General features: G+C 43.8%; 2 pseudogenes; one reads left to right on the forward strand and one right to left on the reverse strand.

The window, feature by feature from the left end:
- The window catches only part of LOC105505205, a 14,349-nt pseudogene extending 908 nt beyond the window's left edge, over positions 1 to 13,441 (forward strand).
- LOC105505135 overlaps positions 1 to 19,537 on the reverse strand; it is a 117,670-nt pseudogene that overhangs the window by 17,457 nt on the left and 80,676 nt on the right.

Raw genomic sequence — 19,537 nt, forward strand, 5'->3', positions numbered from 1 at the left:
TGATTTTGAATTAGTAATACATACTGTCTCAACCCCCTTTTTTTCTTATGGAAACAGAGGTTTCACCCAGAAAACCACAAAACAGTGATTTTTTTTTTTAAGACAGGGTGTCACTCTGTCATGCAGGCTGCAGTGGAGTGGTGGATCTCAGCTCACTGCAGCCTCGACCTCCCACCTTAGCCTCCCAAGTAGCTGGGACCACAGGCGCCACCGCATCTGGCTAATTTGTTTTATTTTGTGTACAGATGGGGTTTTGCCATGTTGCCCAGGGTGGTCTCAAACTTCTAGGCTCAAGTGGTTCACCCACTTCAGCCTCCCAAAGTGCTCTGTCTACAGGCATCAGCCACTGTGCCCAACCTGCAGTGACTTTTTAAAACATAAGTTCAAGCATCTGGTCTTAACTCCTTTAATTGGAGGTATCTCTTCTCTCATTTTTCTCATCTTTGGTGTTCCCCCAGAGTTCACTGCTGACTGGATGTACAACATATATTTCAAAGTCAAGACTGGACTGGGTGCAGTGACTCATGCCTATAATTGCAGGACTTTGGGAGTCCAAGGCAGGCAGATCGCTTGGGTCCAGGAGTCCTAGACCAGCCTGACTAACAGGGAGAAACCCTGTCTCTACAAAAAATACAAAAATTAGCCAGGTGTGGTGCATGCCTGTAATCTCAGCTACTCAGGAGACTAAGGCAGGAGAATCGCTTGAATCCAGGAGGTAGAGGTTGTGGTGAGTCGAGATCGTGCCATCGCACTCCAGCCTGGGCAACAAGAGTGAAACTCCATCTCAGAAACAAAACAAAACACAAGAACAAGAACAACTTTCTTCTGGAGTAGTCTATGTGTGCCACCTACCTAACCTACTGAATGAAACCCAGATCCTTTCCTACTGCTCCCAGTTACAAGGCACTGTTACAAGGTTCAGACTATCCAGAAATAAAGGGCCAGGAAATAGCAAACACTATGCATTTGTGGTGTTTAAGTCTGAGGATTTTGCCAAGATAGTTGCTGAAACAATGAACAACTACCTCTTTGGTGAAAGACTCTTGGAGAGTCATTTTATGCCACCTGAAAAAGTACAGAAAGAACTCTTTCAAGACTGGAATATTCCATTTAAGCAGCCATCATATCCATCAGTGAAATGTATAATTAGAATCAGCACTTACACAAAAGCTACGGAAGGAGGAGCGATTTAAAAAGAAAGAAGGATTACTCAGGAAGAAACTAGCTTATAAAGGAATTGATTATGATTTTCCTTCTTTGATTTTACAGAAAATGGAAAGTATTTCAAAAATGAATTGTCAGATGTCTACAAAAGCCCAGGTTTTATGTAGGAAGAAGAAAAAGGTTTCAGGCACTTCTGACACTCCTGCGAAGACAGTGGATATCTAGGGCCCCACATTGGTTTGTACATCAACATTTTTAAAGAAACGAAAATCTGAAGTGGCTGAAATGAATGATGATGATGAAGATAATGAAATAGATTTCAAAGAGCCCATATCCTGTGTAAAAGAAGATATACAAGAGACACAAACACCTACACATTCACAGAAGATGAAGAAAAAGCAGTCAGTGATATTCAATGTATATAGATTTCTTATGAAAAATATTTTCAACAGAAAAATACAAAAAATTAACTGTGCAAGTTGGCTCACACCTATAGTCCCAGTTACTCGGGAGGCAGAAGGGGATCACCTGAGCCCAGGAAGTTGAGGCTACAGTGAGCCGTGATCACACCACTGCACTGCAGCCAAGTCAAGTCATTACATTTATCTTGACCTATTCTAGGCTGGCTTAAGTGGGACTTGTATTAAGAATACAACAGGCAACCTCACAGACATCTAAGTACAAAACTCAAAATAGGACCACACCATGGAAGGACTGGGCTGAGAGGTGATTTTCCTCTCCTGCATGCCTTTACTCTGGAGTTCTGCTGCATGCTTGTGCTCTGCTCTGCGGATGAACATTCGGCATGTGCTCCAGGCTCCTCCAGCCTCTGAGGCTTTGGCTTGCCCTGGTAGTACCCCTGGTCCCAGTGTTACTGGAGCTTTCCATACAGATGCTCCGCTGCAAAAAATCTATTGAAAACTCTCTGTGTCATTTCCAATGAGCAGGAGAAAGAATCTGATCTGCCTAGCAGTGAGGGTGGGAGTTCCCTAGTTATCCTTGGATTTGTAGTGCTCCCTTTCCAGAGACTCAAGGAGGGGCCAGATATCCAAAAAGAGGGCGTGGGTGGGGTCTAGTAATTGTTTCTTGAGCTATTGGACACTGTGAACCTTCATTGTAAAGATGTGGATTACGTTATCCTACTCTAGTGTTGTTTTGTTTTGGCAGGGAATTAAATTACTGATGGGTTAACTGGATCACGTGTGTCAAGGCTACATTTTAGGTTTTTTTAGGGTGAGCTGCTTTTTAGTTTTGCCCTTATTCCTGGGGAATCTTCCTTAATCCCAAGGCATGGCCTTCTAGACCCTCCTGTGAATGTCTGGGATATTCATCAAGACCTGAGATTCCAAACCTGGAGTCTGTGGCTGAGCCAGAATTCAGATGTATCTCCAGCAGTCTGTGACCACTGAAATTACTGTTTAGCTTTCAGCTCCCCATTGGCTTTCTGTGTTGGGCCTTGCAGAGTCTCAACACATTCATCATTTGGGATTTGGCCAAGGACCTGCAGCAACCTCTATAAGATTTCTGGGGCTCCTTCTCTTCAACTCTGTCCTTTCTGATACTCTGCCACACACATTTTTAGCAGCCCTGAGCAGCAGTCTGTTTCCTCCACCAAACAAGACTGATCCTCTTGGCTTGGACTCTGCTTCCTGGTGCTGTCATTGAGGGTTTGGAAACTCCCCACCAGAAAAATGTAGCAGTCACTTCATGTGATTCCCATCTCTCGGATTGTACCTGGAACTGCCTATTGCCCAATGTCTGAAGACAATTTCTTCATATACTTTGTCCAGCTTTGTAGTTGTTCATGCTGGGAGACTATCATCAATACAGGTACTCCATCATGGCCACAATTTGAAGTACAATTAATATCATATTCATTCTATTCCAAAAGTAGAGAAGACAAAGACCAACAATTCTAAAAAAAATTGAAAACATATATGAAAGTTCAAAGAAAGAGAAACGCAAATGCTGCTGACACACAGGAAAAAATGTTTAACTTCACTGGTAATAAGAGAGATACAGTTTTAGGCCAGGCACAGTGGCTCACACCTGTAATCCCAGCACTTTGGGAGGCTGAGGTGGGATGATCATTTGAGGCCACAAAGTGGAGGTGGCAGTGAGGTGAGATGGTGCCACTTGGGGTGACAGAGCGAGATCCTGTCTCAAAAAAAAAAAAAAAGGAAAGATACAGATATAAACAACATCCTGCAACCTCTACCTGTGGCCCTGATTGCTAACAGGGACCAGATGATTTGCCTCCCACCTTGAACAACTAGAAAAATGGAACAAAATATATAAAACAATAGTTTTCGGACATTGGAGATAGGTCGAGCAGAACTATGATCCCTAAAAGAAGGTGAACCCTACAGTGTCCTCGGTTTACTGCCAGTAGCAATTCACAGGCTCCAACACAGGGGAATCCAAATTCCAGTGACATGTACACCACTCTTGAGCTGTTTTCTATTACCTCCAGGTCCTTCAGTCCAGCCCTCCTGGGGTTCTGCCTTGGGAATTGGTATTGGTGACCAAGGGAATAGAGAGGAACATGCATAGAGCTCTGTATTTAGACTGACATATTCACACTGGGTTCCAGTTTCAGCTGACAGACGGTGAGCACTTCGCGAGCCCACTCTGATCCTGTCTCCTAGTTGTGTGATCCTGTCTCCTAGTTGTGTGATCACCTATTTCCCATCAAGTGCGAGGCTGGAGAGAAAAGTGCCCACTCTGGCCTGTACACGTTAGGAGCTTAGTGAGCTTAAGCTTTCTTGCTTCCCCACTATCCTAACGTATTAGGGGAAAGACAGAGATGTGGGTAATGGCACCTGGGAGGCTCCAACTGTATGCTTCATAATCCTACCAATGAAAAATCTGAGTTAGGCTTCAGTTTCCCGTCTACAAAATGAGACAGGACAGGAGTGGGTTGGAGGAACTGGGCTCTGTTGGTTTAAGCTGGGCCCATCTTATTCTGTAACGTGGACTTCAGGGTCCAGCCAACTCCCTAGTCGGGGGCTTCGCGTGCTCGGAATGTCTTTTGGCCAAGCCCAAGGTTGTCCAGGGTCGGGGTGTGGAGAAGCAGTTCCCACATGTAACCTGCAGGTGGCACCAGAGCAGCGCGGGAGCCGAGGGTCACTATAATAATTGCACCGGGACAGCAGACATAACCTTAGCAGTACCTTGTTGCTGGGTAACCTTGGGCAAGTCTCGCCCTCCTCAGAGCCTGGATGGTCTGAGAACGTATGGTCACCCTACTGTCTGGTCACTTTTTCTTCCTTGTTGCTATTCTTTTAATTTTTTTTTTTCTTCTTTTTAAACACAGTGTTCTCTTTTCCCGAGCACCACTGTCTGAAAATGCCCTTGCATTCGGGATATTTTCTACTAGGCAGCATCTGCCTTCACATCTTGAGTCTGAATAGTCTCTCTGAACCCACCCCAAAGGCTGGTTTTAGTTTCCGGTCAGAAGATTCTGTTCCTGGCTTGCCATTCCCATGACTCAAGAATTAAAGGTGTCAGACGTGGAACAGTGACCCTTATCTCAACTTCGGTGCCTCTTTGCTAAATTTATCCCTGCAAATTTGTGTTTGTTTGATCGTTTGTTTGTTTTTTGAGACGGAGTCTCGCTCTGTCGCCCGCGCTGGAGTGCAGTGGGGCAATCGGGTCACTGCAACCTCTGCCTTCCGGTTCAAGTGATTCTCATGCCTCAGCTTCCCAGGTAGCTGGCACTGTAGGCACCCACCACCATGCCCGGCTGATTTTCGTATTTTTAGAAGAGATGGGGTTTCACCCCATTGGCCAGGCTGGTCAGAAACTCCTGACCTCTGGTGATTTGCCCGCCTCAGCCTCCCTAAGTGCTGGGATTACAGGCATGAGCCATTGTGACTGGCTGTATTCCTATAATTTTGTTTTGAGCGCTCATGTCCTTTGTCTCTTTGAATTCATGTATATTGATTTATTGAATTGCAAGTAGACAAGTCCCATTAAGCACGATTCTTGTATTTCCAAGATCATCTCATTACTCCATTCAACCCCAAACTGGCATGCCATTTATCCCCTTGTTTCTGAACCCTCTTCACTTAATAGTCTCATAAACATCCATCCATCGCAAAAAGGACTCTAACTGTTCTCACTTCCATTTTTAGTTGATTCATTGCTATCCAAGTAATGATTTGTCTGGGGGAGTCAGTAGAGAATTGTGCTCTTAAATTTATTTTTATAGTTGGATTCTGTTAGTTAATATCTCTCTTTGTCATTCTCACATCACAACAAATGACTATGGGTTTCTATCTCAACCTAAAATCTAGGTTAGAAATTTGGTTTTATCTGAATAAGATATTAATAGATAATGTGAGAAAAAATTAACTTACTGAAACTTTTCTCAGCTAAGAATGACACTCATGGTCACAAATATGTATGTACGCAAGTGGAAAACTGGGCCGTAAATATATAAACTCTTAAAATATTATGTTTACAGACAAGATTTTTATTTTTTCTTCTTTTTTAATAAAGTATATTTGCTGTGGTTGGAATGATTGTGTCTCCTCCAAAATTCATGTTGAACTTAAACCCCAATGTGATAGCATTAAGAGGTGGAGTCTTTTTTTTTTTTTTTGGAGACAGAGTCTAGCTCTGTCACCCAGGCTGGAGTGCAGTGGCACGATCTCGGCTCACTGCAAGCTCCGCCTCCCGGGTTTACGCCATTCTCCTGCCTCAGCCTCCCGAGTAGCTGGGACTACAGGCGCCCGCCACCTCGCCCGGCTAGTTTTTTGTATTTTTTAGTAGAGACGGGGTTTCACCGTGTAGCTCAGGATGGTCTCGATCTCCTGACCTCATGATCCGCCCGTCTCGGCCTCCCAAAGTGCTGGGATTACAGGCTTGAGCCACCGCGCCCGGCCAAGAGGTGGAGTCTTTAGGAGATGACTAAGTCATAAGGGAGGAGCCCCCTCATGAGTGGGATTAGTGACCTTATGAAAGGGCTTGATGGAGCTACCTAGCTCAGTTTTCTTCTTTCGTTTTTCTGTCCTTTCCACCATGTTAGAACACACTGTTCAAAGTGCTATCTTGGTGACACCCAAAACATGGCAAAATCTCACATGATTCCATGGATTCGTTTCACCTGTTCTTGAACTTCATGTAAATGGAATCATTCAGTATGTGCGCATTTGTGGCTGGCTTCTTTCATTCAACATAATCCTCTGAGATTTAGCCTTGTTTTGGGTATTGGTAGTTGTTTATTTTTCTGGTTGTGTAGTTTTCCATATTTCATTTATTACCCTTCTACTTTTGTCTCTAACTCAGTGTCTTGTGGGTCTATTGGTCCTTTTTAGCTAGATTGATATTGAACATCTTCTTATCAATGGAGCTTAGGAAACTTTTAGAAGACAAAAGCCTAATAAATCCAAGCCCCCCAGTCTTAAGCCAAGTTTCCTTCTCACACGTGCTTAGTTGCTCTTCTTCATGTGGTATTTTTTCCCTCACAAAACTGATGGAAATTAAGAAACCCAGAAGCTCTTCATCATGTTATCAGTTTAGGGACTCTTGTTATCTGAGTAACAGGGTAAATATTTATAATCTGAAATGTTAAAATAACTATAGCAAACATTTATATAGCAATAACTGCTGTTCAAAGTGCTTTATATATATTATTTTCCTCAAAACAACTCTGTGAAATAGACCCTATTATTGTCATCCCCACATTTTAGATGGAGATATTGAGGCACAGCAAGACCGTGTAACCTTGCCAAAGTGGTAGAGCCAGGACTTGAACCTGTGTTTTCTGGTTTTAGAGCCTCCACCCTTCACCACCACACCATATTGTGTAGCATGATACTTCCTCTGGTTAAAGTGTTTTATTAGCTTGGGAGTATTTTCTGAATAATTTGAATCTTATAAATTTGCTTCAAAGAATACAAGTAAATTGAAATGAAATATCTAATATAGAATGTGTGGCATTGGTGAATAAATTATAGGACTCTCTGGTTTTAAATAATAATTATTTGCTTATCTTGTGACTTTTGTCAGCAGGGCTGCAATGTGCTTGTCTCGTTTTCCTTCTCTTCAATAGGAGGAGATGGGCTCAGAGACAGGCACAATTTATCATAAAATCTGATCACACTTTCCCTCACCATCTGGAAGCTGGAGATAAGTTTGTGAAATCTTGCTTGAGAAAGAGTTGAATGCCACTTGTAGCATAATGAGTTTAAGAAAGATGGTTTTACTAGCCAGTTCTGTTGCACAGAGTCCTTCAAGTTTTTGCAATTAACATATGTGATCGACAGTTTTCTCACAAAGATTATCAGGGTTCTAGAGGAAATTATCTTGCAGTTTTATTCTGCTGCTAAAGTGCTATATTTCTTTACAGATGAACTTCTTAATTCTTGATCACTTGTTTTTCATTAGACATTTCTCTGCCTCTTTATGCAGTACTTTATGTCTTTTTATGTCCAACCACAGATTTCTTCTTCTAATTGCAAGAAGATCATTGAAATTTTCTCTCTCTCAAACTCCTGGGCTCAAGTGATCCTCCTTCATCTGCCTCCTGAGTAGCTGGCATTCCAGATGTGCACCACTGAACAGATACATACATATACAACTATACTTATAGACACAGAAACATCCACATGTATAAACAAACACACAGAGACATACACATATCCACACATACTCCTTAAATATACATTTACACACACAAACACACATGTGCACACACACATATACACACCTTGTTTCCATCTTCTTCTCAGGACTTGGGGCTCTAAGAGAGTGGAAAGAGTCTTGTACCATGAGTCCAGGATCGACTGTGCAACCTTGCCCAAGTGTCTTCCCTCTTGAGATCTTGTTTATAATAATAAATATCCTTACCCACCAATTAGGGTTATTTTGAAGATAAAACAGAAATGATAATAGAGTGATGGCATGTCGTACAGTTTCAAATAAAAATTAACCTTGACCGAAAAGAGGACTGTCCTTTGTCCTAGACTCCTGGGAGGTAATCTTCAATGTGTAATGCCTAACAGGAGTTTAGGCATTACCTTTGCCTGGGGGTCTTGGGTCATAATGGATAGTCTAATAATGAGATTTAGGGTGGGGTCTAGCCAGGCCAGGAAAACCAACTAAGAGATTTAGAGTCCAGGCTTTAGGTCACCCCTGGAAGGACTGGAAACTGAAAACTGAGAAGATCCACGTGGACAATCAAGCATGCCTCTGTGATGAAGTTCCAGTAAACACCTTGAACACTGAGGCTTGAGGGAGCCTCTCTGCCTGGGAATACTCCGTGTGTATTGGTACATATCAAAGCCAGAAGGGTAATGCACTGCTAGACTGAGAAGACTACAATAAATACCTAACTCTTCAATGCTCAGGCATTGAATATCCGCAAACATCAAGACCATCCAGGAAAACATGACCTCACCAAACAAACTAATTAAAGCACCAGGGACCAATCATAGAAAAACAGAGATATGTGACCTTCCAGACAGAGAATTCAAAATAGTGGTTTCAGGGAAACTCAAAGAAATTAAAGATAACACAGAAAAAGAATTTGGAATTCTATCAGATAAATTTAACATGAGATTGAAATAATTAAAAAGAATCAAGCAGAAATTCTGGAGATGAAAAATGCAATTGAAATAATAAATAATGCATCAGAGTCTCTTAATAGTGGAATTGATCAAGCAGAAGAAAAAATTAGTGACCTTGAAGACAAACTATTTGAAAATACACAATTAGAGGAGACAAAAAAATTTAAAAGAATGAAGCACATTCACAAGATCTAGAAGGAGTCTCAACGAGCAAAGCCAAGAGTTCTTGGCCTTAAAGAGGAAGTAGAGAAATAGAGGTAGAAAGTTTATTCAAAGGGATAATAACAAAGAATAAATATTCAAGTACAAGAACACTATAGGACACCAAGCAGATTTAATGCAAAGAAAACTAGCTGAAGGCATTTAATATTCAGACTTCCAAAGGTCAAGGATAAAGAAAGGATCCTAAAGCAGCAAGAGAAAAGGAACAAATAACATACAATGGAGCTCCAATACATCTGGCAGCAGACTTTCAGTGGAAACCTTACAGACCAAGAGAGAATGCCATGATATATGTGATGGGCTGAAGGAAAAAAAACCTTATACCCTAGAGTAATATATCCAGTGAAAATATCCTTCAAACATGAAGGAGAAATAAAGACTTTCCCAGACAAACAAAAGTTGAGGGATTTCACCAACAGCAGACCTATCCTACAAGAAATGCTAAAGGAAAGTCTTCAATCAGAAACAAAAGGACATTAATGAGCAATAAGACATTATCTGAAGGTACAAAACTCACTGGTTATGTAAGTACACAGAAAAACACAGAGTATTATAACACTGTAATTGTGGTGTGCAAACAACTCTTACCTTAAGTAGAAAGACTGAAAGATGAGGCCAGGCACAGTGGCTCACGCCAGTAATCCCAGTACTTTGGGAGGCCAAGGCGGGCAGATCACGAGGTCAGGTGATTGAGACCATCTTGGCTAATACAGTGAAACCCCATCTCTACTAAAAATACCAAAAAAAAAAAAAAATTAGCTGGGCATTGTGTCATGTGCCTGTAGTCCCACCTACCTGGGAAGCTGAGGCAGGAGAATCACTTGAACCCAGGAGGTGGAGGTTGCAACGAACAGAGATGGCACCGCTGCACTCCAGCCTAGGTGACAGAGTGAGACTCTGTCTCAAAAAAACAACAACAAAAACTAAAAGATGAACCAAACAAAAATAATAACTACAACAACTTTTCAAGACACAGTACAATGAGAAACAACAAAAAGTTAAAAAGCAGAGAGACAAATTTAAAAGTGTAGCATTTTGGTTAGTTTTCTTTTTGCTTGTTTATTTCTTTGTTCCTTTATGCAAGCAGTGTAAAGTTATCAGTTTAAAACATTGGGTGATAAGATAGTATTGCAAGCCTTGTGGGAACTTCAAATAAAAAAAACACACACACACTCAATTAATACACACACAAAAAAGCAACAAATTAAATCATACCACCAGAGAAAATCACCTTCACAAGAAGAAAGACAGGAAGGAAGGAAAGAAGAAAGAGAAGACCACAACTACCAGAAAACAAAATGGCAAGAGTAAGTCCTTACAGATCAATAATAACCTTGAATGTTAATGGACTAAACTTCCAATCAAAACTGTTATGGAAAGAACTGTTAGGAAAAGCAGTTCTCCTCATCCCCACACACATCATTTTTCATCAACTCTAGACGAGGTAAGGGCCCCCAGATGCCTTAGGCGTAGCATTCTTTGGGGTGAAGTCCCTTCATGCTCAGAGTCTAAAAACAAGTAGTGACACTGTTTCTGCCTAATAGACCTTCAGTCTCCAGAGTGGAGAATCTGCCTTTGTGTGGGGTCTTAGTAAGAAAAGCTAGGAGCCAGATCAGATCCTCTCTCACCCTGCTACATCCAGGGCATGTACATGTGACTTAGACTCAGCCAACCAAATGCTCTTTCCTGGTACGTGGAAATTTGAGTGAGAAAGGCAGGGAAACAGAGATGGCTGTAGTACCACCAGAGGTCGTGGGGTGGGCAGGCTGAACTGTTTCTGTTAAGAGACTGTTATTGTGGTCCTTGGGGCCTTCCTCTTTGTTTCCTGGTTCTTAACTGTTCTCAAGCCTGATCCATCAGCTTCCTTCTATTCTGTCAGTTCTCTGACAGTCTTTCAATAAGTCCCTTTTACTTAAGTTAGCTATATTAGTTCTCAAGCTTTTAACCAAGAATGCTTCCTGGTGGAACCGAACCTCTCTCACCCTTGTGGTTTGGCCAACAGAGAAAGGAATCTCTTGGGGGAGCAACCTTGAACTTGGCTTTGTTTCCAGGCTTGCCTCACTGTGGCAGGCTGGTCTTAGGGTATAGCCTCATCTACCAGGGCCCTTCTCAGTGGGATCATTATGCCATATATTGATCTTAAGTGTGACTTCCTCTCTGTTTCATGTAGGATGGGTCCTTAACACTGGCAAGAACCAACCTCCCAGAATCAGACACAGAGGAGACGGCTTCTCTAGGACTCTTCAGTGACAAACTAGTGCCAGTTCTTGTGGTCAAGGGTCGACATGGGTTAGGAACAGAGAGGTAAATGAACTCTTGGGCTGCTGGAAAGTTCCAGCTATGCATCCCCACCCTCCCCTGCATCTTTTCTCTTTTGTGTAAATTTCTATTCCTGGTAAGGATGGACACATGGGGAAACTCATCTTTGTTAACACAATGTCATCCCCCAAAAATCACTGGAGGGGTTGTGGCCTGGAGTTCTGCATCCAGGGGCTTAGTGCAGACTTCTCAGGCTGGCATGGAGGTGGTTCTGTTTGCATGTGGTCAGTCTGGACTGATAAAGATGCTACCAGGGTATCGGATAAGATTCACTAGCTAAACCTCACTTTGCATCTCTGTATTTGGATTAAAGAGGTTAATTAGTAAAAAAAAACAGGTGAATTTCACTTCTTTGAAGTGGTGCAGAGGATTTTCTAACACAAAACTCAGACGCTATAAGAAGACAAGATTAACAAATTTGATTGCATAAAAACTTCAAATTTCTATAGCAGAAAACAAAAAGCAAACTGAGAAATAGTAGCAACTATTGTGTCAAAGAGATAATTTTCTTAATATACAACAAGCTCTTACAAATAAATCCAATTAAAAATGGGAAAAGGACTGTGCATGGTGATTCATGCCTCCCAGCAATTTGGGAGGCCAAGGTGAGCAGATCACTTGAGGTCAGGAGTTTGAAACCAGCCTGGCCAACATGGTGCAACCCTGTCTCTACTAAATTAGCTAGGCGTGGTGGTGCAGGCCTGTAATCCCATCTACTTGGGAGGTTGAGGCAGAAGAATCACTTGAACCCGGGAGGTGGAGGTTGCAGTGACCCGAGATTGTGCCACTGCAGTCTAACCTGGGAGACAGAGCAAGACTCTGTCTCAAAAAAATAAAGGTTAGTTATTTCACTGTATGTGCCTCCAGTAATTGCTCTGTGCAAAATATACAACTATTCCATCACAGACCATTAAAGGTGCCTCTCTCCATTCTGAGAGTTTCCACTTGAGTTTCTAGGCAGTTTCTCACCTGTTTTCGAGCAGGGTTCGGGCAACCATTTCTTCAACAGCGCCAGCCCTAGGAACACCAAGATACAGGCCAGCCTCCCACTCCCTGGCACCCTCCGTTCCCCCATGCTGAGAATGACAGGTAAGCAACATGGTGGTCGGTACTAAAATGGAGAGTCAGCCAGGTGCAGTGGCTCACACCTGTAATCCCAGCATTTTGGGAGGCTAAGGAGGGAGGATTGCCTGAGCCCAGGAGTTCGAGGAGACCCTGAGCTCAAGCAAGGAATTCAAGGAGAGAGATAAATCTATCTATCTATCTATCTATCTATCTATCTATCTATCTACTATCTATCCATCCATCCATCCATCTATAGATATATATATAAATAGATCTTGTCTCTCTCTCGCGCTCTCTCTCTCTCTATGTGCGTGTGTGTATATATATATGTAATTTTTTAAAATAAAATTTAAAAGACGTCCAACAGGTGTGCTGGAGCAGTGTCTCTGCCTAGGGACGTGATGACACGGCAGGCTCCACCCAGGAGGAGCTGAAAGAATGGGAGTTCTGCGGCAGAGGAGGCGGGCAGAGCTTTTCTCCAAACACAGGTATACCACGTGCGAAAACAAAGGGGTGTACGAAGGCCGGGTGCATGTGTACAGCTGCAAACTGGGAAAGAGGCGCCAGGCTTGGGCGATGAGGGTTTTTTCCTTCATGGATTCCCTTCCTGCCCAGGGTCCTCTCTCGCTGGTCGGCGGCGCCTAACAATAATCCTTGCCACGGGTTCGTAGCTGCAAACGACCTTCAAGTCCGTCCATCCACCTTTCAGTTTTTATAGACAAATACACAGAGGCCTTAGAGAAGTAAAACGGCTTGTCTCAGGTCACAGCTCTGGCCAACACTGAGGTCCTGACGGCCAGTCTGCAGACTTTCCTGCCTCTGGCCTGAGGGCACTGCCCAGGCTATCAACTGCAACCCTGCTCAGGGGACCGCAGTCGGGTTCGTCTCCGGGCGGACTACGTCTCCCACAATGCATTGGGCCCAGACTCCTTCCCGCCCTCCAGCTTTGGGTGCTGTTTCCGCCAATAGAAAGGCAGAATTCCCAGGGCCGTTCTCGGCAGCCAATGAGCGCGGCGGTGGGCGGACCTCTCCCGCCCAGGGCTCTCCGTGCTCCAGGGGCTTCAGCCAGAGTGCAAGGGGCCGGGCCGATTGTTTAGCATATCATCAAAAAGGCCGGGGGCACTTTTGCACGTGGAGCAGCCGCTACTGCAGGACCTGGTATCCCGAGAGGTGACCTGGAGAGGCAGGTCTGGAGCCGCGCGGACCCCGGGCTGTAGAGCGAGGCAAGGGAATAGCGGGTCTGGAGCCAGCTGCCCGCAGCCCTGCTTGGGCTGTGGCATCTGGGTCGCGCTTCGCGTCCCGCGGGCCCGGGCAGCCTCGATTTACGCGCCCGGCTGCGCTTCGCGAACCGTCCCGGACGCTTCTCCTTGGTGGAGCGCTCCTTGCCTCTCCTACCTGGAAGCGCAGACTTTGGACCGGAAGGGACATTCGACGGCATCCCGCGCAGCCTACGCGTTTTACAGATGGGGAAACTGAGGTTCAGAAGGGACGTGTGATGCCCCAAGTCAGACGGCAACTTAGCTGACCGGGCACAGTTTTCCCAGGCTCCCAAGTAGGAAGGATTCTCTTTTACCATATGCCACTGTTTCTTCTAGTCATTTGAGTAAAATACATGTTGAGAGCTTCAGTTTTCCCAGTAGCTTTTTCTTTCTATCTTTCTTTTTTCTACTTTCCCCCCACCTTTTTATTGAGGGGGATTGTCATCTGAGTCTTTATGATGTAGTAATTTTTATTTTTTATTTTTTTTCCTTTTTGTAGAGACTGGTTCTCAAGCTGTTGCCCAGGCCGGTCTTCAACTCCTAATGTCAAAGGGATGTGAACCACAGCAACTCCTTCTTAAATAGGAGCTGGGTAAAATGAGGCTGAAACCTATTGGGCTGCATTCCCAGATGGTTAAGGCACTCACAGGATGAGATAGGAGGTCAGCACAAAATATGGGTCATAAAGACCTTGCTGATAAAACAGGTTGCAGTAAAGAAGCCGGCCAAAATCCACCAAAACCAAAATGGTGAGGAGAGTGACCTCTGGTCCTCCTCACTGCTACATTCCTACCAGTGCTATGACAGTTTACAAATGCCATGGCAACGTCAGGAAGTTACCCTATATGGTCTGAAAAGGGGAGGCATGAATAATCCACCCTTTGTTTAGCGTATCATCAAAAAATAACCATAAAAATGGACAACCGGCAGCCCTCAGGACTGCTCTGCCTATGGAGTAGCCATTCTTTTATTCCTTTGCCTTCCTAATAAACTTGGTTTCACTTTGCACTGTGGACTTGTCCTGAATTCTTTCTTGTGTGATATTCAAGAATCCGCTCTTGGGGTCTGGATCGGACCCCTTTCTTGTTACACTGGCCTCAAGCCATCTTCCCTCTTCAGCCTCCCAAAGTGCTGGGATTACAGGCATGAACCACAGTACCTGGCCTAAAAATAATTTTATATTGCTTTTGTAATATTTATTTTAAGTCATTTGCAATTCCACTGCTCGATATTTTCTAACTGCCATCTGGTTCTTTTTTCCTGTGTATGAGTTCATTTTTAAAGGGAAATGGGGACTTACTGTGTCTGTGGTTTTTCTGCCTTGCTGGTTTTGTGTTTATCCATCATTTTACTTATTTATTTATTTTATTTATTTATTTTTTTGAGACAGAGTCTCACTCTGTCTCCCAGGCTAGAGTGCCGTGTGCAATCTCTGTTCACTTCAATCTCTGCCTTCTGAGTTCAAGCAATTTTTCTGCCTCAGCCTTCTAAGTAGCTGGGATTAGAGGTGTGTACCACCACATCGAGCTAATTTGTGTATTTTTAGTAGAGACAGGGTTTCACCATGTTGTTCAGGCTGATCTCAAACTCCTGACCTCGTGATCCACCCACCTGAGCCTTCCAAAGTACTGGGATTACAGGCGTGAGCCAGCATGCCCAGTGACGTTTATCCATTATTTTCATATCAGAAGGATTATCTTAAATCGTTAGTGATTAGTAATCTTTGTGAGTATAATTTTTAAAATATTAAAAAATACATATAGTATAATGCACCAATGTTAAATTTCATGTTTGCTCTTATGCAACCATTGCCAAATCAAGATATCGAAAATTTCCAGCATCCCAGATGGCTCCTTTGAGCCCCTTCCCTGTCATTACCACCCAAAAGTAGCCTTTATTATACCACAGTTTCTGATATGTGCTACTATACGGCTGTGCTGTAGTTTATTAGCCATTCCCCTGCTGGTGGATTCTTAAGGACTCAATTTTTTGGAAGTAGAAATAATGTTGTGGTTTTCTGTCCTTGCAAATAAATTTCTTTTTGCAAAGATTGGTTTTTGTTGTTGTTATATATAAAGTTTCGGTGCCACAAAAGAAATAGCACTCTAATATAAAATTTTCTTTTGAATTCTCAGCAAGGCAAGTTACTTCTATAGAAGGGTGCACCCTTACAGATAGAGCAATGGTGAGCACACACTTGTTCCAGGGAGGGGAAGGGGTTCTTATCCCTGACACACATGGCCCCTGCTGCTGTGTTGTTCCCCTATTGGCTAGGGTTAGACCGCACAGGCTAAACTAATTCTGATTGGCTAATTTAAAGAGAGTGACAGGGTGAGTGCTTTGGCCGGAAAATAATGGTTATGCAGGGTGGAGAATGAGTCAGGGTGGAGCAGGTAGCAGGTAATCTGAATGAGGCAGGGTGGAATAGGCAAAAAAGGTTGCTTTGCAAGGAAGTTAAGTTTAAAAGTAGAAGGCAAAGAATTGAACATACTGACATATTGATTCTTTGAAGATAAATTTGGAACTTATATCTAACATTTTTAAGATAAATTACTGAGGGGCCAAGACTGGATTGGAGATATATGAGCATGTCTTAATCTTCATAAAGTATGGTAATAATGCAGTCGAGATATTGCCTTTCTTCCAATGAAGCTCAAAGTGCTTTGACATCTGATCCACTGCTAATCCTTAAGATGCCCCCGGAAGAATAAAAAGATGAGTGTTATTATCTCTCTTTATTCAGTGGTCACTGAGATTGAGTGACTAAGTTGTATGTTAGGTCAAGGTCACACAGTGCAAGTCAGAGCTGACTTAGGAGAGTCCTCAGTATTTCAGTCATGGGTTTTTCTGGGGACTTTGCATTTCTGATACTCATTCTCTGGTATTTTGGAAGGAACAATGCTGTATTTTTTGTGCTTGTGATACTTTTTTTTTTTTCTTTTTGAGACTGAGTCTTGCTCTGTTGCCCAGGCTGGAGTGCAGTGGCATGGTCTTGGCTCACTGGAACCTCCACCTCCCAGGTTCAAGTGATTCTCTTGCCTTAGCCTCCTGAGTAGCTGGGACTATAGGCGCATGCCACCACACCTGGCTAATTTTTGTATATTTAGTAGAGACAGGGTTTGGCCATGTTGGCCAGGCTAGTATTGAACTCCTGACCTCATGATCAACCCATCTCAGCCCGCACAAAATGCTGGGATTACAGGCATGAGCCACTGCGCCTGGACACTTGTAATACTTCTTAACTTCTCTTACCACAGAGAGAGGTGTTTTCAGGAATAAGTGATTTTTCCTTTAAGAGTGACAGGAAGCATCTGTTGGTTTGCATATGTGAGGACCACCTGGTGGTCTGACCCAGGCTCTTGTGAGTTAGATTGCTTTAGGACAGTCTATTTAGTGATTATGGTTCTCTTTTTTGTTTCTCAGCAGGACTACTTGTTGCGATTTGAGGAGGGAGGTATCTTACCCCAGAGCCTGGCTGGAGAAGACTGAGGTTCAAGGCTTGAAGCCTAAGTGATTGCCCCAGGACCTTGGATGATGGCCACAGAGATATCGAAAGTGACCACTCCGCTGAGCCACTTGGTCCAGGTGCCTGAAGAGTGTAAGAGTTAAAGAAAGAGTAAAAAAAAAAAAAAAAACATGAACTATGGCTAGACAGTTAAAGACAGGCTTACTTTAGATAAAACCTGAGAGGGGCTTCTGGCCAATTTCAGTCAGGAGCCCTTTCTCTTCCAGACTAAGAGTATATATTGGTTTTAGGGTGAGGGTGCTTATTACAAGCTTGGAATGTTTCTGTGTGGGGCAGAAGTTTTGGCGGGTTTGGAACGTCTCTGGGCAGAAGGGAGGTTATCTTGGGGCTGACATCTTTCTGTCAAGAGGCGGGTTATCTCAGGGCTAGCATGTCTCTGATTGGGAAGGAGTTTTGAATGTTTCTGGTGAGAGATGTTAGTTTGTGGCTTATGGTCATGCTGACCTTAGCCATTAGGCTGATGCCCTTTGGATTTAGGTTTTTGATTGGATTTAGAATAGGCTTGTCCAAGATGGCAATGCTCCTGCTCTGTCAAAGAGGAAGACAGACAAGAGAGGAGGTCACCATAATGATCCTGGAGGATGACTCCTGGATGCAGGAAGCTGTACTGCAGGAGGATAGCCCTCAGTCTGAGCCCTTTCCCCAGAGTGCCGGCAAGGGCAGCCCCCAGGCGGAGGTGACCAGGGGACTGCAGGATGTACTCGGCCACCTCTGAGAGCTCTGTCATCACTGGCTGAGGCCAGAGGTACACACCAAGGAGCAGGTGTTGACTGTGCTGCCAAGGAAATTCAGGCTTGGCTGCAAGAGCATTGGCCTGAAAACAGTGAGGAGGCAGCAGCCCTGGTGGAAGACTTGACCCAGACCCTTCGGGACAGTGGTGAGATGTAGAACCTCATAGGGAGAGGATGGGAGCACCCTTCCAAGGTGGAGGAGTGTGTTGTTTCAGAGGAGAAGGTGGTATCCAAGACAGAGTGGGGGACAGCGCCATCCCTCTGCTCTGTCTGTAGGCAGTCAGTGTGTTCATTAGCCTTTTAGTGTCCTCACTGTGTGTAGTGTCAGCTCCAGAACTGCGGTGTAGGAGGGGCTTAGATCTGCATTTGCATAGTAAGCACAGTTTTTACTTGTATTTGGAGAGGCTGGAAAGCTGATGGAAGTTACGCAGGGAGGAGCTGGAGACCCCTGCAAACCACACTCTGTCACCTTCACTTGGTTGTGCAAGAAACATCCAAATAGTTCCTGGAATTAGAGAAAACAATCTGATGTTTTCAGAGTGATTATTTTTATGAAACCAACATAAATGACAAGTAACCCAGCTAATGACTAGAGACTTTCTGTGGTATGAAGTCATCCTGGGCTCTTAAAATAGTAATTGGAAACTTGAGCTCTTTGCAATAGTTACTCTATTTGTCTCCAATGTTACTAATAAGTGTTGGCATCCCGACCTGCTGTTTAACTTCCCTGTCTCCCTCCTAGTTTTCCGTTTTAAACTGGACTCACTTGATCACCAAATATTTACTTTAGATGAACCTGTGCCGGTAGGGCTGTATCAGGGTTCATAGGATATAGCTGTCTTTGTGCTGATGAGAATTACAGAAGTTCAGAGAAGGTAGCGTGGAGTGGAGAGGTCAGGTCAGAGAAGGCTTCCTGGAGGAGGTGACACCAAAGCAGGAGGTTGTAGAAGGGAGTAGAATTTGGAAAGGCATAGGGCAGGGAGGAGGGTGTAGCAGCTGAGAGGAGCTGTGCTGAGCAGAGGCTGGGAAGGGCAGAGCCAAGGTAGTTTATACCTTTGGGTGACAGGAGAGCTGGCTGATTGGAATGGCAAGTGTGTTTTTAGGAAGTGGTAGGAAGTAGAGTTTAGGGGAAGGGTGGGTGAGGGCTTGGACTGAATGTCATTGGCCTCAGCTGTTTCTTGAACTAGGGCCCAAGGGGCATGGGAGGAAGTGGAGTGTGGCAACAGGATGTAGGTTTGATTACGGTAGTGAGAGGTGGGGCCAGGAGAGCAGCCGGGAAGCTGGGAAGGTGTGCAGTGATGGTGGTCAGCCCCAGATGGGACACGTGAGAAAGAACCGAAAGTCACAATGGCTAGCATTTCCCAAGCTCTTTCTGCAAGCCAGGAAATATGCTTGGCATCTAATATGGAAAACTCATGTAATCTTCACCAATGTGGAAGATAAGCAGGATTATCACCAGAGATCCCTTAAGATCGCTGTCTTTGTACCAGGCAGAACCAAGATTTGAATGCATGTGTCTGAAGACATAGCCCATGTTTTTAAGCATTTTGTCACATGCATGATTTTTTTTTTTTTTTTTTGAGACAGAGTGTCTTGCTCTGTTGCCAGACTGGACTACAGTGGCATGATATCAGCTTATAAATTGGAGGTGTACATTCAGTACATAACAGTTATTTA

Source organism: Colobus angolensis, unplaced genomic scaffold (genome assembly GCF_000951035.1).
Source record: "Colobus angolensis palliatus isolate OR3802 unplaced genomic scaffold, Cang.pa_1.0 Scaffold99, whole genome shotgun sequence".
NCBI classification, from domain to species: domain Eukaryota; kingdom Metazoa; phylum Chordata; class Mammalia; order Primates; family Cercopithecidae; genus Colobus; species Colobus angolensis.